Source organism: Peromyscus maniculatus, chromosome 21, assembly GCF_049852395.1.
Source record: "Peromyscus maniculatus bairdii isolate BWxNUB_F1_BW_parent chromosome 21, HU_Pman_BW_mat_3.1, whole genome shotgun sequence".
NCBI lineage: Eukaryota > Metazoa > Chordata > Mammalia > Rodentia > Cricetidae > Peromyscus > Peromyscus maniculatus.
Window position 1 is genome coordinate 11,951,978 of NC_134872.1, and position 22,235 is coordinate 11,974,212.

Here is a 22,235-nt window from a genome sequence, read left to right on the forward strand (position 1 = left end):
CACCTTTGCCCTGTCATCTGTGACAAGTTTTCAGGATTTGACACTGCTGTGAAAAAAATTGCATTTTCCCTCTAGGAGTAGACATTGACCTGAGTCGTTTTCTTTAATGCTGGTTTTTAAAAAAATGTTCTATTTTAGAGTTTTAGGTTTCTAGAACTATTGTACAGATCATACAGAGAATATCTACACATCCCACATCCAGTTTGTTGTTTGACATTGGCAAGACACTCTTGTCCCGGTCACCACCATCATCACAGAGGCACTGCTACTAAGATCTGTTTCAGGCTTCCTCAGTTTCCCTCTCTTGTCCTTTTCTCTTCCAAGATCCCATTCAGAGGACACATTAGAGGTAATCCTCATCTCAGGCCTTCCTGGAGTTGATGGCTTCTTACACTCTCCTTTTTTATTATTCTTGAAACACACACACACACACACACACACACACACACACACACACACACACACACACACACACACTTCTGCGTATGGGTATTTTGCCTGAATATATGTCTGCACCATGTAATGCAGTACCTGCAGAGGCCATAAGTTGGGTTCTCTGGGACTATTGTGAACCACCATATTCTGGGAATCGAACCCAGGTCCTCTGGAAGAGCATTGGTGCTGCTCTTAGCTGCTGAACCCTCTCTCCAACTCTCATTTCCCTATTTTTGATGACCTTGACCTTTTTTCAGAATGTTCTTTACTGACACCTGCTGAGGTGAGTTGTAAGTGGTCCAGGGTCCTGAATGTTGGGGAAGAGGACCACACAGGAACACTGTTTTGTCACTCTGAAGGAAGCACACAGTCAGCCAAACTCAGCACTGAGATGGGGACCTGGACCCATACTGGGGATGTTTCCAGGTTCTTCAGCACAGTGACACACACTCACTCACTCTCTCTCTCTCTCTCTCTCTCTCTCTCTCTCTCTCTCTTTCTCTCTCTCTCTCTCTCTCTTATGCCATACTATTTGGAAAAAAGTCTCTGTGTACAGGGAACACTTAGAGAATGTGCTCTACTTCATTGACTAGAGAGGATCTTTATGCATGCTTTGGAATTACCCTTGGAGATTAGTTCTCTCCTATTTGTTGGTATGAAGTTTATTTTATTCTTTGGCTTATAGCTTTCTTATACTACTTTATTTTTCAAATTATTCCAACTTTGGACTTTGTGAATTTTTTCAGTTGACTTCTGTATCTTGTTACTATGCCCTCATCAGTATGTGTGTCGGGTGTGTGTGTGTGTGTTAAGAACTTTTTCCTTTGATTTTATATTCTGGGTTTACTTTGTTTATTTTCCGCCCCTGTCCTGGGATCATCCATGTCTCTAAGGAATCCTTGTTTCTTTTTATCAGCAAATAGTAGAAGAAGCCAGTATCAGGATGCTGGATCTCCTTGCTTTACTGGCTTTTGTTGCTTTTGGACCCTCTTTCTTGACAGATCCATAGAGGTCTATCTGCCAGCCTCTAACTCATGCCCTTTGTTGTGGACCAGTGTAGCCTCCTTCTCTTCCTTGTGAGTAAGACCTGCTGCATCTGACAGTGAAGCACCTGGTTCCCATTGTCCATCCTTCTGCATCGTTCAGCCCAGTGGACATGTAGAACAGTGTAGGGACTGTTCACTCATGTTCCCTGAGAGACAGCCTTACCAGCCAGAACACAATGCCAGTGAGGACATTATTTCACCTTTTGCCTAACAGAATGAGATAGATGAACACCTTTTACCCACCCTGTTAGTGAGAAGCTTTACTATTTTTATGGTCGTTAAGGCTGTGTTGTCAAATTCCACATCCTGTCCTGGGATTCCCCAATGTTCTGGATTACATTCATGTAATCAGGTTTATATTTAGTGCTATAAAATGCTATGGCATTTTGATAATTGCTTTGTCTCTTTATAGCTGTCATTACAGAATCACACAGGACAGCTTTACTGCCCTAAAAATTTCTTATGCTCCAGTTGTCCATCTTGTCCTCTCAGCCACTGATAACTACTGATCTGTTTCCCAGCTTCTTTTGCCTTTTCCAGAATGTTGTGTTGCTGGAATCAAATGAAATGTAGCCTTTCCAAACTGGCTTCTTTCACCGTGATACATATTTATTTATGAATCATCTGTGTCTTCATAGCTTGTCAGCTCATTTCTTTTTATTGCAGAATAAGATTCTATGAATGAATCGCTTGCTTACCCATTCACCTATTGAAAGATGTCTTGTTTGCTTTTGGTTGCTTCAGCTTTTGACAGTCTAAATCAAGCCAGTCTTAGCATTTGTGTGTAGGTCTTTGTGAATGTAGGTTTTCATCTCATTTGGAGATATTCTCGCTAACACAGTGGCGGAGTGCTATGGTCAGAGCGTTTTTAGTTTGTAGAGAGCTGTCCAGCTGTCTTGGATGAGTGGTTCCACCATTCTGTCTCACTTCCTCCTGCACCCACATACTGACGGGAGTCCCTACATCTTTGCCAGTGTTCGGTGTTGTCAGTTCTTTGCATTTTAGTTCTAGTATGTATGAAGTTATAGCTCATTGTTTTAGTGTGCAGCTCCCTGACTTTGCTGGGTTTTTATCTGGTGAACCAGTTTTGAAAACTGATTCTCTTGAGCCTTTCTCTTCCCCCAGACAACTTGCCTCTGAGTCTCCTACTGGCAATGTAAACAGTGATCTGTGGTCAGTTAGCTTGATCTGCATCTGAGGTCTATGTTTTCATAATAGCTATGATTATACATTTCTAGTGTACCGGGACTAAGAGGGTCCAGCCCCTCGATAGTTCCCTCCCAGGGTCTGGGAAGAATCTACAACCAGCTGCTAATTAACCTTTGATGAAAAGAAATGAATCTATGTATACTAAACTCCTTAGTCCATATACTTTATTATTCTGTGTCAGTTACAAGCTTATATTCTGGTCTCATATTTATCTCCTTTCTTGCCTGATTTCTCTCTACATTTATCTGTGGTCCCCTCTAGGTTCTATCTTAATTCCTTCATCTTAGTTCTGCCCCTTCTAGGTTCTGATCCATCTTGTTCTTTCCCATATCATCTCCTCTCCCATCTCCTTCTCTCTATTCATTTGTTTGTTCCTCTCAAGTTCTTACCCATCTAGTTCTTCCATTCTCTTTTCTCTTTTCCGTCCCCTAGTGCCCTGGAAATCCTGGTACATATACACTTACAAGCAGTATTCCCTTAGCAGTGCAAAGCCAGGCTTCTAAGGTCAAATGGAGGGGTGATAAGAATCACATAGAGAGGCAATAACCGTTAATTATCATTTGCAACCCCAAAGGGAAGTGACCAATGGGAAAATGAATTAACTAAAGGCTAAATTCAGGTAATATCTAAGAAGAGGGGTCTTATGTGCTCAACTATAGTCTTAAATGTGATTATTAGGAAATGTTAAGAATTTATAAGTTGCTAGGTCAATGAGAGAAAATAAAACTGCCTTCTTTTTTCCTGTGGCTCCTATCTGTCCAAGCTATCTGCCGTTTTTCTGCAGGGTGGGGGAAAGTGTGCTCAGTCGCTAGGCTACTTGTGTATAGCTAGATGCCTCTGGTGATAGTTAAAGGGAGGTCTGGAACTGGAGGTAAGATTTGGGAAAGGAGGAAGTTAAGCTTAATTGGCACATCCGCCAGGCCTTCTCAAACAGGTAGCCTGGATGCTTAAGTCTGTTCTTAGAGAATACAGAGGTATCTCTGATAAGGTACTTTCCTCCATCTGGGGATGGACCTGGCCGAATGCTGCCAATGATGATAATTACAGGGAGGCTTGAACTGGGGTTCTGGCTGTGCATAGCTGTCAGAGCAGAAAGTTATCTAAATATTCCTAGAAGTGGTTAGGTAGGGAGTTAGAGGTCTATAAAGTTAGTAAGGATGTAAGAAAGGAGGGTCCAAGATAAATTGTGTAAAGCTATTACTTAACATCCACCTGAACTAGGTGGTGTCTCCTTGTGGAATTTATCTTAAATCAGGAGACTTGCATGTGGACTGTTATTACTGCTAGTCTTTGAAAGTGGCCAAGGGAGATATCTAATATCCAGCTAAAGCCTTTCCTGAGGCTGTTCTCCAAATACCTGGGATGTGTATGTCCAGAGAGTGATCAATCCACACTGTTAGCCCTTCTTAGGGAAAAGTCAATTGGGAAAACTATGAAGGCACACATGATTTTCATAACAGAAGACAGCTGATATATGACAAGCCAAGTAACACCAAAAGCTCCTTGGAATTTGGCTTCCTCTGGAGGAAATCCTTGATCCCTCCAGGTAGTGACTTTGCCATAACCAGCTGAGTTCTTATGATATATTCCTGTGGTCCGCAGCACTGGTGAGGTTGCTATTACTGCATAATTTATAGCATGCTATTGAGCCTTTACAGTGAAGTATACATATAGGTCAGGAGAATTTGAGGAGTGACTGTGTTATCTAGACTATCAATAGTTCTGTAGTCCCAGATTTCAGCATGCTGCTATTGTACTGACATTGTATTTGGCCTTCTTTAATTTTCACAGCAAAGCCCAATTGGCTAGTACCTTGGCCTTACTTTCCGTATCTCTGGCACTGGCTCGCAGCCTGCCTCTACAGCTTGCTGACCATGTGTCCCTATAGTTTGGTCTGTTCTCCATCCAAGCCAGGCTGAGCCTCTGACCTTGCTCTTGGTTTCTGCCCTTCAGAAGACTGCATGTCTAGTTCTGCCCACATGTCAACAGCACCCTGTCTTCTGCACAGTTCTGCTTTATCTAGGAGGAGGCCGTGTTTGCTTTTGTACCTTATGAGGGTGGAGGTTTCCACCTAACCTTATATCAAAGCTGTCTATGAACCCGTCTCCTCTCCTTACGCTGTGTGACTTCTTGAAAATGTGCCAGCTGGCTCTACTGCCTGTCAGGAGGGTCCAGCCTGCATGGCTTGAGCTGGGAGTGTGTGGTGGGTAGAACTCTTCTTAGTGCCCGCCCCCCTGCTGTCTCAGATAGTCCCCGTGAAAAGGATGATAGTGAGGATGTACAGCTCTGTGACATGTTACTGCCAGCTTCACTGGGGTTCTCTGTGGACATATGCATGATCCCTTTTGTCACAAGCAAGCTCATGTGCTGGGGATCCTGTTTGTAATCTGCTTCAGCAGCTCCTCTCCAGATTGTCTCTCATGAGGAATCTGTTGTGTTTTATAATGCTGTCATGGTTACTTTTCTTGGTGCTGTGATAAAATATTCTGACCATAGGGCTGGGGAGAGAGCTCAGTGGTTAAGAGCATTGGCTGCACTTCTAGAGAACTAGGGCTGGAGTCCCAGCACCCACGTGGCCCCTCACAACCACCTGTAACTCCTGTCCTAAGGAATCTGTTACCCGCTTCTGGCTTCCATGAGCACAAGGCACGTATGTTGTATACAGACATACACATGGATAAAGCATCCATACACTTAAGAAAATACATGGCAAAAGCAATAAGGAAGAAAGCATTTGTTTTGGTTCACTGTTCAAGAGTACAGTCTGTCATGGCGGGGAGCTTGGTGGTCATGGTGGCAGGAGCTTGAGGCATTGTGTCTGCAGCCAGGAAGCAGAGGATGAGAAACGCTATGCTCAGCCAGTGCGCTCCTTGTCTCTGCTGTAGGACCAAAGCCTAAAGAATGGTGCTGCCCATTTTTAGGGTGAGTCTTCCCCACCTCAATTAGCATAATCAAGATAATCTGAAACCGACATGGTCAGAGGCTGACCCACTCAGGATAATCCCAAATGGGCATGGTCAGAGGCTGACCCTCTCAGGATATAATCCCAAACAGACGTGGTCAGAGTCTGACCCACTCAGGACAGTCTCTCCTAGATGTGCCTGGAGGTTTGTCTCCTAGGTGATTATAGATTCTGTTTCAAAGTAACTTACTGGTAGAAAGAGTTATTTTGGTTCATAGTCCATAATTTGTGATGGCTAATCTTATTTATCAATTTCACACACCTGGGAAGAGGGATCCTCAGTTGAAGAATTTCTTCCATCAGATTAGCCCTGTGGACATACCTGTGGAATATTTGCTCCATTGCTAATTAATGTAGGAGGACCCAGTCAAATGTGGGTGGTACCAATCCCTTGGCAGGCAGGCCTGGGCTGTGTAAGAAGGTATCTAAAACGTGAGTCTGGGAGCAAACCAGTCATTTCTCTGTGGTTTCCACTTCAGTTCCTGCTTGAGCTCCCACCTTAATGTCCCTAATGATGGACTGTGACCTGGAAGTGTAAGCCAAAGAAATCCTTTCCTTCCCCAAGTTGCTTTTGTTCAGTGTTTTATTCCAATAATAGAAAGCAAAGTAGAGCATAGTCCATCATAGGGGAAGGCCTGGCATGGGCAGCTGCATGGTGGCAGGAACATGCTGCTGGGACTCCTAATATCTAAGCAGACCAAGAACTAGAAGAGGGCAGGAAGTGGTGCCGGTTGTGATTATTAAGGCCTACCCCTTCCTTAGGTTCCACTTGCCATAGGTAGGCACTACCTTCTGAAAGTTCTACTTATCCTGTAGTTGAAAGTTTTCCTCTGTCCCACCTGGACCTGCAGCTGCTCAGACCCAAGTAAACACACAGAGACTTATATTACTTATAAATTGTATGGCTCAGTGGCCCAATGGCTCAGGCTTCTTGCTAGCTAGCTAGCTCTTTTATCTTGAATTAACCCATTTCTATTAATCTTTGTTTTGCCACATGGTCCATGGCTTTACTGGTCTGCTGGCATCTTGCTCCTTGGGCAGCTGTCTGGTGTCTTCCCACATTCCGTTTTTCTCTTTCTCTTTCCTTAGATTTCCTGCCTTCCTCTAAGCTGCCTTGCCATAGGCCCAAACAGCTTTATTTATTAGCCAGTGGGAGCAACACATATTCACAGCATACAGAAACACATCCCAGAGCACTATCCTCCAAATACTATCAGCTGGGGACCACATGTTCAAACATGTAAGCCTGTAGATGTAAAGCCTATAGTTTTACATCCTAACTCTAACTAGAACCAACTAGACCTCCCTTGCTTAGCATCAGATTTCATATTTTCCTCATCAGCTTCAGAAGGGAGCCTGCTGCTTGATGGCAGGAATGTCACACGCACAGAGACACTTGGTCAGAAACTGCTTGCCTTTGCTTTGGTGACTAGGGAGATGCGAGTGTTTCTTGTCCTCGTGAAGGTGGTGGTCTGTGCACATGCTCCCCAATGTACTGCCTTTTCAAAGGTTTTCCTTCCTCAGCAGTATTGCACTTTAATTCCCCACTCAGAAAGCTCTTGGCTCTTGAAGTTGTTAAAACAAACCATAGGAGCAGACATGCACATTAGCCTAGGCCTGCAACAGTCATGGTCATCATTCTTACTGTCGTCTACTTCTACATCTTGTTCCATGGAAGGTCTTAAAGGCAAATGCCATGCATGGAGATGCCATCCTCTATGGTGACATTTTCTTCTGGAATACTCCCTGAAAGGCCAATTTGAAGCTGCTTTACAGTAAACTTATTTTTTCCAAGTAGAAACAGTATACATTAAAAAGATGGTAAAGGTATGGTACAGTAAGCATCGTCTATTGTCATTGTGAACTATTATATACTGTACACAGTATCTGTGCTGTAGTTTTATGTGACTGGGCAGTATAGTCAGTTTGTTTATTCCAGCATTGTGACACATGAGTAAGGCAGTGTGCTGTGGCATTGCAGTGGCAGCTGGGACACAGGAATTTTTCAGTTCTTTTATAATTTATTTTTTACTGTGTTTCCCAGGCTGACCTTGAAATCCTAGGCTCAAGCAATTCTCTTCTGGCTCAGCTCCATTATAATTTGATGGGACTTCTGTGGTCTGTTACTGACTGAAACATTGTTAGTGGTATCTGTATCTCATAACTAAACCTCAGAATATATAGAATGTTTACATATATATGTAATAAACTAAACTTCACAGAGAAGAATCAGTGGACTTAGAAGGAAAAATTGATAAATATGCAATCATATGAGCTGCTGTAGTATTCCTTTTTTTAAATAATTTGTAGATCACATTCACACACAGAAAAGTACCCAGGGTTTTAATGACACATGTCAGGTTCAGTCACATGGTCACTATAGAAAAACTGTAGCCAATAGACAATATATATTCCATTAGCCTGTGCTAAGGATTAAGCTCAGGGCTTTTCCCTTGGTAAACAAGTGCTCTATCACTGAACTCTCCCTTGGTTATGGAGATGAATTTTTGTTTCTGTACCCCACGATGCCCTGGAAGTTGAAATCCTCTTGTATCTACCTCTGCCTCCCAAGTACTGGGGTTATTAGGTATGTACTACCATTCTTGTGACACTGGTTACATTTTGATTGTTAAACCTTGCATTTTGGATAAAAGTCACTTGGTCTTGCTGTAGTTATGTATTTCTGGATTTAATTTGCTGGTGTTTTATTGTGATTTGTGTTTATGAGGTATTTTTCTCAGGCTTCTGTGAGGTTTTTATATGGCTTTGGTGTCAGACTATTACTGGCCTCATTAAATGTTGTAGAATGGAAGGGACACCACATACCCTTTTCTCATATGATCTTTGGAAGAGTTGGTGAAGGACTGGTGTCTTAGTTAGGGTTTCTATTGCTGTGATGAAACACCATAACCAAAAAGCAAGTTGGGGAGGAAAGAGTTTATTAGGTTATGACTTCCAGATCATAGTCCATCTCTGGAGGAAGTCAGAACAGGAACTCAAGCAGGCTGGAACTGGAGGCAGGAGCTGATGAAGAGACCGTGGAGGGTGCTGCTTAGTAGCTTGCTTCCCCTGGCTTGCTCAGCCTGCTTTCATACAGAACCCAGGACCACAAGACCATGGATGGCACCAGCCACCACGGGCTGAGCCCTAATTGATCACTAATTCAGAAAATGCCTTACAGCTGGATCTCATGGAGGCGTTTCCTCAATGAGGCTCCTCCCTCTGATGACTCTGGCTTGTGTCAATTTGACACAGAAAACCAGCCAGTAAAACTGGTGTTCATTCTTTTTAAAACATTTGTCAGAATTTACCAGAAAGCCACCTGGGGAAGTTTTTTTCCTGTTTCAAGTTTATTTATATTTTCTAGAGGATTTTTTTTCTTTTGATTTATGTTTATAGGAATTTGCTAATTTCATCTATCTTGTTGGTACAAAATATTCATTGTGTTTCCTTGTTCTTTTTATCTTTTTTTATTTTATTTTATTTTATTTTTCGAGACAGGGTTTCTCTGTGTAGCTTTGCGCCTTTCCTGGGACTCACTTGGTAGCCCAGGCTGGCCTCGAACTCACAGAGATCCACCTGGCTCTGCCTCCCGCGTGCTGGGATTAAAGGCGTGTGCCACCACCGCCCGGCATGTCCTTCATATCTTGATTTTAGTCCTCTCTTGTTTTATTAGTTTAGGGATAGGGTTGTCAGTGATCTTTCCAAGGAAGAACCAACTTTTGGCCTTGTGTTCCTGTCCTTTCTTTACTTCTTATTCTAATATTTACAGTTCCTTACGGCTGTATTTGGTTTGATTCTCTCTCCCCCTTTTTTTTTTTGTTTCTGGAGGTAGACACTTCATTCACTGAGTTGCCATTCTTCTTTGTCAAATGCAGGTGTTTTCGCTGCGGGGAACCCCTGCTCTACCCTCTGGTAGCTGGCTGCTGGCTCCTGACCCTGAGCTCCTGCTGAAGCTGGGAAGGGGATGAGAATAGGGTAAGTTAAACATACCACAGAACATCCCGGACTTACCACAATCCAGTTGTTTTTCTTGAATAAATGACGCTTGGATTTCTCCATGCTTTTATCTCCAGAGTTCTTAAACAGTTAATTGGGAAGACTTTTGCTTTGTCTATGTGGAAGAGGGAATGCTGAAGTGGTTATTGCTCTTTCATTCCCACCACTGTCAGCTACCTGTGTAGCTTATACTTAAGAGTTAGTAAACAAGAATGGGATTCCTGTAAGGTGTTTTATGGAAATGGATTATACTGGCTTACAAATGTCACAATGAAATGAATTATATAGTTTGCTAGTCAATGTTAGGAAAGAACAGCAGTGTAGGCCTGCTGATGACAATGTCACACATTCTCAGGAGCCGAGGACATTAAAACTGGGTGGCTCTAGGGTAGAGCCCACTACTTTCAGAGCTGCTAGAGAGTCTGGAGCCAAATTCCTCAAAAGGAGGCTCAGCTATGAGAGAAAGTGCACTGGTGTCCATGTCCAGGCAGGGTGTGGAGGCCAGGAGCATCTGCAGTGGGGCTGCCTGAACACTCAAGTCTTCGCTGTGAGCAAGGTCAGTTGTTCCTTGTGTCCGGGCCTGTATTTAATGCTGACGAAAGGGATTGTGTCTGCAGGGGAAAGCTCCTGGGTAGCTATACCTGAGGCAGGCAGGGAGCAGCTAGATTTGCTATTGCTTAGGAAGATAGCCCTAGAGCTGCGTGGCAAGAGAATCTGTACTCTTGAAGCAGAGTACGAATAAATATTTTCGTTGTGAGTTCCTCAGTCATGACACCATGTCTGGGAGCCAAAAGAGGGCCAGATTCTAAGGTAAAATTTATCACATGTCAAAGTTCAAAGGCCAGTAAAAGGAAATGGTAACTTGTAGTCAAATGATCAGCAGGCACAACATTTACTGTTTGGCAAATGAGTTAGGAGAAATGGCAAATGTTTTTAATATCTGAGAGGCTTTTGTACTAGAACACTCACTACTGTTTGTACTTTAAGATTCAATAGGTTATATACTAATCTGAAGTTTGTGTCCCTGTTAGTGAAGTCTTCTCTTCCATACATTGGCTATGAAAACATACTAATCTAAAGTGTGTCACTATTAGTGAATTCTTCTCTTCTATACATTGGCTGTGAAAACATACTAATCTAAAGTGTGTCACTATTAGTGAATTCTTCTCTTCTATACATTGGCTGTGAAAGCATGCAAAAATGTGGTGACCACAGACTTTATGGCTGAATTTAGATCTTTGAAGATGCTGACATACATCACCTTGTAACTACTCTTGTAGGGCCATGGTAGCCTCACTTGCTGCCTCTGGTACTTTTGATACATGGATAACCTTGGTGACCCAGAAATTCTATCTTCAATCACTAGAGAGCAGGCTGCTCATGTTAGACCAGCTAGCTGGTGAGCTAGGCCACTTATTGCATATTCTGAGATGGTTTAGACCTTGAGTTCTATCTGATCTATGTTTCAGAGTTGAAATGGATGATTCTTACTATCTTGCATGCTTAGTTAATTACAGCTTGGCCAGAGGTCCCAGTCAATGGAAGCTTTGTGGTAGCTTCAAGCATTTGAGTGTGTCTTGTTTACTGGTGACCCACCCCCTTCAACCTGGCAGAGAGTAGTATTAGAGTCTAAACTCTTGGGCTCAGGCATGTCCATGAGTATTTCTGGTGAGAATTGGAGGCAGACCTTTATATACTGAGTTCACAGTGGTTTTCATCCCTGCTCCCATGTTACTACGATTAGATTCATTTAAAAATAATTCTGGGTTGAAAAAAATCCCTGAATTTCTTCTCTGTAGTGTGCTCAGCTACATTTGTTGGATCTTCAGTGTGACTTTCTTTTTTGTGCTCCTCACATTCTCAGTTCCTTACATATTCTTGTCAGATCTTGAGCAAGTATTTCAAAATAGGAGCCCAGCTACCAGCAAGCTCAGAGTGAGGCCAGGCCTGCCATCCTAGACAGAGCCAGTACCCAGGCATCACTTTTTAACCATCTCCCCGACTTAGAACTTGAGAAGATTTGTAGTACTTGTGTTTGGGCCATGAAGCGCCGAGCCGGAGAGTGCCCCAGGATGGCTGTAAAAATCAGGTTTCCAGAGGGCTCATTGTTCATCTGTATATGAAACTTTAAAAACATTTATGAACTTTTGAAAATTTCCACCCTTCTGAATTTACCTCTAGGTAAATTCAGAGAAACACCAATTTTATGTACAGAAAATACTCATTATAATATTAACTTAAATAATTAACAGTTGGAAGTAAGTCAAATGCCCCCAAATAATAGAGTATTAAGTAAATGAGTTATTGTATTTCTATAACACTATGGATTATTAGATTGCAGTTAGTGTTTATAGAACTGATTCATGACATGAAAAAAATCCACCTAGTACACTGGTACATGTGAATAGCATGTGTAAACAATAGTGAATGTAATATAAAGTGGCTGTGTGTATGTATGTATGGTATATGTGCATGAAGGTATGAATTTTGAAAGCCTCAGAAGTACAGCCAAGGCTTCAGGTGTCCTGCTGAGAGGTGGGGTCAGTGTTGCTCAGTTTCATACATTTCTGAATTTTCTCAATGGGCTCATGTTACTTTTATATTCATGGGAGAAAGAACATATGTTTTTATTATTAGAGAATAATTATGTAACTATTAACCTGGTCTTTGAGTCCTTATAAGGATATTTTTTCTAAGCATAAAGCAGTCTCAAGTAACAGATGTTTGATTTTCATAGACAGGTTTCTTTGAGCCACAACAAATATTAAAAGGCTAAAAAGGTATATGCTAAAATTACATATATACACAACCCATTCTGAGGGGATATACAGTTGATGTCATTTTGTTTGAAAACATGTTAATTATGAGAAAATACTTAGGGAAAACCATGTGCTGTCAGCCCTTCTGTGTGGGAATTGGGGGTACTTTGAAGTGTATTTCTTGTGCTTTCCAGTGGTTTGCCAGGCCTCCACACACAGAACAGGCATGCATTCCACAATGGCCCATGCTAATGGAGAGCAGGCCGTGAGGGTATGGCCTGCTGTCTGTGCAGGGTCTGCTTGTATGGGGGGCCAGATGGCCTTTAAGGGTCTGGGGCAGACCTGGGCACAGCTGATTTCTCTGTCACTGATTGCCAGGTGGTAGGCTTTTTGGAAAATCTGGCAGATATTTTTAGGCAGTACTGGTGAGTAGGAAGATAGACTGAGTCTGATGATGAGGAATGACCCACTCTGAAAGCTAGAAAACTACAAGTGAGGAGGTTTACAATTTTAACCTAAGTCTACACACTGACACCAAATCAAAAACTTCTTTCTAAATCATTGGAGGCTTATCATGCATCTATATCTACACTACCTGAAGTATGATCTAGTGTAAGTAGGAAAATAAAACAACCACAACAAAAAATTATGTCCTCTCTAGATGTGGCCAGGTGTGTGGAGAAGGCCCTGAATTTCTCCATGGAGAGATTGCTCAGGCCTGAAAATCTGCATGGTGGGAAGGGCCACACAGGATGATGCCAGGCCTGCACCAGCTAGTCCTCTAAGGTCTGCATCCTCCCACCTCCACAGATGCGTCATGGCCACACATTGTCCTCACAGTGCTATTTTTTGAGCTGGAGGAGTAAACAAGCTCATCCCCAACTATTTCCTTCTCTGTTCCTCTGAGGCTTAGAGTGCTAATTATTTAGAAATGGTAATTGTACCAGTGAATCTGTGATGGGAATTGAGTTGGAACATCATTGCCTGTCCTCCCCCAATAGAAACCCTTTTAAGCCCCGGCTTGTCCTCCTCCTGAATCTTGTCAGCACCCCAGTACTCTCATCCTAGGCTGCTGTTGGAGGCATGGTAATGAGATACTCCGCAGAAGGAGTCAAGGTCGCCCCCTTCCTGAAGTCAGATCTTTACTGTGTCTGCTTATTTTGGGGGTTTCATTATAGAGACCTCAGTGCCTGCAGACACGTTTAGCAAAAATGCCACCCATGAGTGCCTAAGGACCACATTTCCAGATGTGTCCATTCATAGTATACCTCGTTCAGTCCCAAGGCATCAATGCGCCCTTTGGAGTGGTAGGCTAAAACTGCCCACAGGGCAGTCCACAGGGCAGTCCACAGGGCAGTTCACAGGGCAGTCCACAGGGCAGTCCACAGGGCTGCCCTCACTGTGCTGGTCTCTCCCCGTGTGACACTTGTTCATCCCCTCCTCAGGGGAAAGCTCCAGAAGCCTGTATTGTATCAGAAGGAGCCTCAATCTTACCCTGGCATGACATGAACACAAAAGCCCATGAAAGATGTTAGCTGTGCCACTGAAAATGTGCAAATAACAAAGGCATATTAGATGTATGATTGTGTGGTGTAGTAGAGTGTGGTGCCAGAGATCACAGCAGGGGAAATCTGGTGTTAGGTTGGAACTTCAAAGGGCTTAGAAGAAATCCCCTTCCTTAACAGGTTGCTGTATGTTTTGGCTGGTAGGACATAGAGGACATAGCCATATGTAGAAGGAAATCTGCTCTTGGTACACGTGCTGGTTAGAATATTGCACTATGCCACAAAACTGTATGCCCAAAGTAGGAAATTACAGATAAGAACTCAAGGAAGGTAGCATGATTATCAGTGCTGTTCTCAAGTTCCCTAATGGTATAGCACTTTCTGTTTACCTTTGCCTTACCATTAGTCTCTGCTTTAGAAATATTATCCTGATGAAAGCATTCTGTATGGATGAGTGCTGAGGTGTATATATAAACCCGTGCCAGTACAAGAGCCTGGTTCAGTTTGTGCCACCTGGATGCCCTTAGCACCAAGTGCATGCAGGAGCTTGCAGAGACCAGAAAAGGCATCAGATCCCCTGGAACTGGAGTTACAGATGGTCGTTAGTTGTCATATGGGTCCTGGGGACTGAACTGGGGTCCTCTGCAAGGTCAGTCAGTACTTTTAACCACTGGACCACCTCTCCACTCTCCGTTCTTACATTCTCTTAAAGGTCTTACTTGCATGTCATGCTAGGGTCTTGCTTGCTGGCTCCTCATGTATGACTTCACATCAAAGTACATAAAGAACCTTTGACTGGTCCATATCCAATGGCACCTTTTCGTCTATCTGCAGAGACATGATTTAACATAGGCATGTCCTCCTTTTCTGTTACAATTTCCAAAGCCAGCTGACCTGATGGATGGTCCAGCAGGGGCCTTATGGTACCGCATATACCTGTAGAAGAATAGCCAGTGAACAACAGGAGCAGAGAGGACCCGGCCCACAGCAGCATACATTCATCCTGGGTTCTGAATTGTGGCCCTGACTCCAGTGTGCAAACTACCTTGAGATGATTCAAAAATTTTAGTTTTTTTATTTTTGAAATTAAAATATGATTACATTGTTTCTCCTTTCCCTTTTCACCCTCCAACTCTTCTTGTGTTACCTTCCTTTCTTGTTCTCTGATTCATGATCCTCTGACCTTTTATTCTTCAGTTGTCACACACACACACACACACACACACACACACACACACACACACACACACACCCTGCTTAGTCCATATAATGTTACTTGTATGTCTGTGACCTCAGGGCTGACCACCTGATATTGGATAACCAAACGGAGGGCGTTTTCCTGGGGAGGACTAGTTCTCTTGCTCTCAGCATTTCTTAGTTGCTTTATTTAGATACCCCCCTTTTTTCCCTCTAAAGCTTATAAAGGTTGTTTTCAAAGTTTTTAGCAGGAGACTTGTTTTTAAGCAGTCTTTCAGAGAAAACCCATACAACCGTAATAGCCGCTAATATTAACGAAGCACCTGATTTGCGCTGGCTGTCTCTACTTGAATATCTCCATTAGCGCTTGGCTCAGTCTCCATAGTGCTCCTTGAGATGGCCATTGCTGTTTCCCTCCCCTCCTGAGGCTTAGAGAGTGAAAGAACTCTCATGTTATCTTGGTCGCAAGTGCTAGGCCAAATCTGACTCCATGGTGGCGGGATGGGAGCTCCCAGAGCTGACCTCCCACTGCGCCTGACAGCAGACCTGTGAGGCTGTGGAGAGCTCAGCAGTCACAAACCACTGACCTCCCCACGCTGTCACAACAGAAGAGTGGTCACTTATTCAGAAGCTTCCCACAAGAGCTGACATGAAAGTCTGGGGACTTGTGACACAGGTAGTACTGGAGTCCTGACTTTTATGCACAGAGATTTTATTGGCAAATTGCAGGAGCAATGACTCCTTTGTTCTTTCATTCACGTGTGTGCCTGATGTTCCTGGGAAAGGCTGGGCACTCCTCCAGCATGTTGACATCCTTGTGGAGGACAGGAAACATAACTGTAATCAGCTAATGCATTATATTGCATGTCAGATGGTAAAAGACATCAAGGACTCTCCCAAGAAGGGAGAATGTAATGTTGGTTGCTGCCTAGGCTGTTAGGACAGCCTCTGGGATGGTGGGTATTCGAGGAAGGCCTTGCAGGAGGTCCTGGAGTGAGTCTGACGGAGCTGGTAGATGAAGGGTTCTGTGCCCATGGGAACTGGCACAAAGGCTGTTGGGGACATGCCTGGTGTATTCACTGGGCTTCAAGGTGATATTATGGCAGGAGCAGTATGTGCAGGGGCATGAAGTAAAAGTAAGGTCAAGGTGGTATCAGGGTACTTTGTCAGGTGCTTTGCAGGGTCTCCTAAGACTAGCTCTTAGTCTGCATGGAGCAGGGGCTGAGAATAGAACATGTGGGGCGAATGTGGAACACGGTGCTGTGGGCCTGCTTCTCTCTGTGCTAGGTCATCTGCTTTGTAAATGGGTGCTGTTAATGAAACTTGTTTCTTAGAGGATACACAAACAAGTCCCCATTGCTGGAAGACCACCTTTATAACAGTGCCAATTGCATCTAATTTTCACAGAAATCTCCAGGGAAGACCTCTGGATCTCCGGCATATAAACATCTTCTATTTGCTAGGCCTTTCCCCTCCCATTTTTATGCCAGTTCATTCTCCTGGCAGATGGAAGCCTCGAGTTTTGATCTGGCCTCCCATGTTGGAAATAAAGCAGGGTGCTGGGCTGGAATCCATCATAGTTACCTCAGCCGTCTGCTCTACACAGTGGGCTCAAAGCTAGCGACAAAGCAGCCAGGCTGAGAGGCTGGGTAAGCTGCACAGTGTGAGCCATCAAGGCTGTGAGCAAATGGATTCTGGTGGGCTGCTGCAGGCAGATTCTGGAAGCTCCCAAAGGCCTTAGTCAAGTAGAGGCAGGAGCTTTTTAGTGGGCACCTGTGGCCTCTACTGTGAGTCAGGAGGGAGCTGTTCAGGGTACTGAGCTGCTAGGAACAGAATGGCTTTTCTGCCTTGGGTGATGTTGATTGGGCACTATAGTTGCTTCCGGTGGGATTCCTGGCTGGTGTGCCAAACCAGAACAGAGCCCATCTGCAGTGATGCTTCCTAGGAAGAAGCGGTAGCTTTGGAAACACTTGGCTTCCATTTCAATACCCCTCAGACTTCCCTACTTCCCCAGAGCCAGATGGATGCTGTCCTCCGTGGAGAAGCCCAGGCGGGTCCTTCCTGGGTTATGCGCCTGCAGTCCCATGTAGTTCATAGACAAAGACTGATCCCACTGCTCCTTAGCCACCCCCTGTCCCATCTCAGATCCCACTGCTCCTTGGCCACCCCCTGTCCCATCTCAGATCCCACTGCTCCTTGGCCACCCCCTGTCCCATCTCAGATCCCCACTGCTCCTCAGCCACCCCCTGTCCCATCTCAGATCCCACTGCCCCTCAGCCACCCCCTGTCACATCTCAGATCCCCACTGCCCCTCGGCCACCCCTGTCCCATTTCAGAGCTCTTTTTTCTTCACCTATACTGAAGTCAGAGAACTGAGAAAAATAACAAATCCTTTGTTAAAGTTATATTTGTCCTTTGTTCTTTTAATATTAAGTTGCTTATTTGCTTTTTTGTATTTATTCAGGTTATTTTGAGAATTGACAGAATTGGAAACATTTGAAATTATGAAAACAGTTTCAACTCGTCTCTTTACTACAGATGGAGTTTTTGGCCCTTCTTGTCATGATCCGGGTGGTGACTGGCCCCAGCTTCTCAGCTTACAGTCATCACCCAGGCTCTTCACTTTGCTGTGTGCTGAGGGTCATTTAGACAGAGGGACACAGGGCCGTGGGGAGGCTGCATGGCGGTGCACACCGCCTTCGGAGTCTTGGGCCAGGGTTTGGCTGTGCCCTGGACCCGGCCAGTCCCTGCAGCCCTCCTGCAGATTGACCTGCCTCTGCCACTCCTGTTTCTCCCTCACATTCCCATGGAGTCAAATGTCAGGCTCCGCTAAGGGCTACACAGCAGCACTTCTCTGTCCTTTCCCGGGCCCCAGGGCTCAAATCACTTCTAGCCCTTCTTGTTCCTGTACTGTAGAGCTATGTGCTCTAGCCTTGGGTAAGGTCACCTCCTATTTTCTTAGGGATATGTTCATGCGACCCCAACACTATCTGTCTGTTTCCTGTGCCCTGTCTACTAGCTGACCACTTCCACTGGCACCCGAGATGGCGCAGACTCCATGTGCCCCCTTTTCGGAGACTCTGTCTTGCTATGTCACATTGGTTGGCCTCGGACTCATTATTCCCCTCCTCAGTCTAAGTGCTGGGGTGACAGGTGTGCACCAGCACCCCAGGCTTGAAGCCCACCCTTGACTTAGAAAAGAACAAACTCCAATGGCAGACAAAATTTATAATGAGCCCTGTCACTGTCACTTCCTGCTCCTTCTCTTCTTTGTTTTTAAAAACCAGCCAGCTAAAAGGGGGCTAATGATGTAGCTCAGTGGTAGAGCTCTTGCCTAGTGTATGTGATGCCCTAAATGTGGTCTTTTTGTTTGTTTGTTTTGTTTTTCTCCTTCTTTTTTGTTTTTTTTTCAGAGTTTCTCTAACAGCCCTAGCTGTCCTGGAACTCACTTTGTAGCCCAGGCTGGCCTCAAACTCACAGAGATCTGCCTGCCTCTGCCTCCCTAGTGCTGGGATTAAAGGCGTGCACTGCCACTACCTAGCATGTGATGCCCTAAATGTAATTCCAAGCATTCACAAACAAACAAAAATGACCAACCAACCAACTAACCAACCACTAACTTAGGGCTGGAGAGAATGCTCGGCAGTTAAGAGCACTTGCTGCTCTTACGGGAGTTCCCAGCACCTATATCCGGCAACTCACAGCACCTGTATCTCCAACTCCAGGAGATCGGGCACTCTCTTCTGTCCTCCATGGCATCACACACATGTGCACATACAGACACAGACATGTAAATGAATAATAAAAATAAATCTTTAAAAAAATCACCAATATGCTAGACATGTGTAGTGCCTTTGTGAATGTGTATACATGTATGCATGGGTGTAGTATACATATTTAGGTGTATAAGCATACATGTGTATTGTGTATGCATTATACACACACACACACACACACACACACACACACACACACACACACACGGTTCATGTGTGTTCCTGTTATGTGTATGTGCTGAGGGGAACTAAGTGTCTTCTTCTGAGTCTCAGGATTCAATGGTGTTATTTGGAATAGGCAGTAAGAATGGAGTTGAAGCAGGAAATGGATGGAAAGCATATTTGAGAAAGAGTCTCCTGCTTAACTTAACTCCCTTCCAGCCTGGTGGAAGAGTGAGAACCCTGTCCTAGAAGTGACCTAGGAGCTTGTGGGCATGGTAGGGGAGCATCCCAGGCTGAAAGGAGGGGTTTTGGATTTGGAAACCCAGGATTGCTATAGGAGAGAAAGGGCTTCTAGAGTGAACAAGTCCAGATGGAGGGTGTCCTGTAGATCTGAAGGCACTTGGACCCATGACTGACTTTGGAGAGGAATTATATAGAGTGTGTAGAAAGACAAGCAAGTCAAACTCGGAGATATGGGAAGGACTTAGTACTAGGTGAAGAGAGTAATGGTCACCGTTGAGGATGGGGACATTGGGGTGGGGGCTCAGGAGAGTTAAGCTCAACCTCACAGAAGGAATTACAGTGTAGGGTGTTATCTGTTCAAGTCCAGGATAGCAATACGGACCCAGTAACTAGAAATGCAGAGCTAGATAGATATCAACAAAACAAAACAAAACAAAAACAAACAACAAGAAAGAGGTTATGTGGGGCACAGAAGTAAGGCAGGTACTGGGGCCACTATTGCTCATGAGAAGCTTTGTACAGTTATTTAATTTTTAAATTTATGTTTAACTAGGCGGAGCCAGGGGAACTCTGTCAAAGAGGGGGAGGAGGGATTGGTTGTAGGAACCAGAGGGGTCAAGGACACCACAAGAACACAGCCCAGAGAATCAACTAAGCAGGACTCCTAGGGCTCACAGAGACTGAAGGGACAATCACAAACCCTGGGTGGGTCTGACCTAGGTCCTCTGCATCAATGCTATGGTTTTATAGCTGGGTGTTCTTGTGGGACTCCTAACAGTTGGAGCGGGGGATGACTGACTCTTTTACCTGCTTTTAGGACCGTTTTTCTTCCTGCTGGGTTGCCTAGTCCAGCCTTGATATGAAAGTCTGTGTCTAGTCTTGTTGTAACTTGTTATGCCATGTTCAGTTGCCATCCCTAGGAGGCCAGCCCTTTTATTGAAGAGAAACAGAGGAGGAGTGGATCTGGGGGAGAGGGGAGGTGGGGGTGGGTGGGAGTAGTGGAAGGAGGGGAAACTGTGGCTGGGATGTAATGTATGAGAGAATAAAAAAATAAAATAAAGTTTAAACTTACTATGCTTGAGAGATCCCAAAAATTATATGTTTATAGCTTTATGAAAAATGAACATTAAAGGGCCATAGCAAATGTTTTAGAAAAAAATCAGGAAATTAAAGCCTCCTAAGTTTTCTTTCCTTGCGTCTCCTACCAGGGCAGAACTCAGTCACAGTCGCCACAGTTGTGGGGAGGGCTCCTCACTCCCACCCCACACGGCCTGACTTCCATCATGCAGAATATGAGGACACGGAGTTCTGCAGGTCTGGCCCCCACACCCTCCATCAGGATTCTCTTTCTGAGGCTCCTAGACTTGACTCTCCTGGTTTCCTCCATGTTTATGGAGTCACCTCCTCCTCACTGTCCTTATTGTGCTCATGAGTCCACATGTTGGGCACAGTTCTTACCCAGCACTCAGGGAGACTTCTGAGGTCTTACGCCTGATAGGGGATAAAATGGATCTACAGTTTTGTGTTGTACTTTTTCTACTGCCTAGCGTTCTGTGAAATGTTCTACCTCGTCTGCACTGAAGGCCTTTTTGGAGGCATGTGTTGTTCCTTCTGTATGGATGTAGGCACGGTTGTTGGATCATTACCCCTTTGCACACTGTTCCTCCCCAGCAGTGTTGAGATAAGCATCCTGGCACTCAGCTTCTCTCTGCTGTGGGCCCTGTGCCTGCATGTTGAATTCCTAAGATGGAGAGGGTGGCCACAACATAGAACTGCCAGAGTGGTCTAGGTTGCTAGTTCTTTCCAGCCTTAGGCCAGTCAAACTTGAGCTTGATCTCCCCTGGAAATGGGCCCCGTGAACGCCTGCACCTTGGCATAGGGAAGCAGTCTCCCAGTAGGGCAGTTTTAACACCCAGCAGCCTTGTGGTCTTCTCTGATGTACAAATGCTCTCCCTTTGTTGAAAGCATTGTGTGTGTGTCCTGAGAGAGAGGCTTTTTTCCAGTGGTGCTGTTTGCATTGCTCTGTGGCTTGTTGGGTGACTCACTTCCTAGTCCAATCATACTGCCATCTTCTATCTTTACATTTAGAAAACTTGTCATTCTGAAGCAAAGGGCATCCACCTATATGTCCTGGTTTACTTTCTTACATTTACTGTGTAATTTACTTGAGATTTAGTTAAAAATGTAAGGTAAATACCTAAGTAATTTTTTCCTTGTAAATATTAAAACCCCCACACATTGGAAAATAGTTTCCAATGATTGTGCTACTGTTAATGCGTAGTACACCATATTTCTTCATTGGTCTGCCTGTCCTTGTGCCATAACATTTCTCTCATTTGTTGGAATTATTGTAATCTTATAGGATGCTTACACATCTGATAGAGAATCCCACTCTTATAAATACTTGTCTGGCTTTCCTGGCCTCTGGCTGTCTAGATGGACTTTAGAATGATTTAAGTTATGGAGTTAATCTCCCTGAAGAAGGCACAGTATTGTAATTGCATGCTTGTAACCTTAGGACTCTATAGAGGACCATGAGTTCTAGGTCAGCTTTGCACACAAGGAGATCCTGTAAACACCAAACAACATTGTCACCTTGAGATGTGGGTCTAAATGGATCAAACATTGATTGATTGAGACAGCGACTTGCTGTATATTCCTGGCTGGCCTGCTATTTATTCTGTAGCCCAGGCTGGCTTTGAACTAATAGAAATCCTTCTGCCTCAGTGTTTTTTGAGTTCTTGGATTACAGTTGGGTACTGCCTTTCCCAGCTTCAAACCATACTATAGTTTAAATCGTGAGTAGTTGAAGGATCTTCAGTTTCTGATGTAGTTGAAGGATCTTCAGTTTCTGATGTAGTTGAAGGATCTTTAGTTTCTGATGTAGGGAGCCATGCTGTCTAACCACCATTGGTCCTCTTTGCTGTAAGTTTCTCTTTTCA

The 22,235-nt window shown here is 44.3% G+C and overlaps 1 protein-coding gene across 21 annotated transcripts in view; it reads left to right on the plus strand.

The window, feature by feature from the left end:
* Nucleotides 1-22,235, plus strand: part of Pcbp3 (poly(rC) binding protein 3) — a 204,758-nt gene that overhangs the window by 56,294 nt on the left and 126,229 nt on the right. For all 21 annotated transcript variants that reach the window (XR_013046907.1, XR_013046908.1, XM_076558567.1 and 18 more), the window contains exon 2: nucleotides 9,531-9,630. The gene's annotated coding sequence lies outside the window, so the exon portion shown is untranslated. The remainder of the gene's footprint in view (nucleotides 1-9,530; nucleotides 9,631-22,235) is intronic.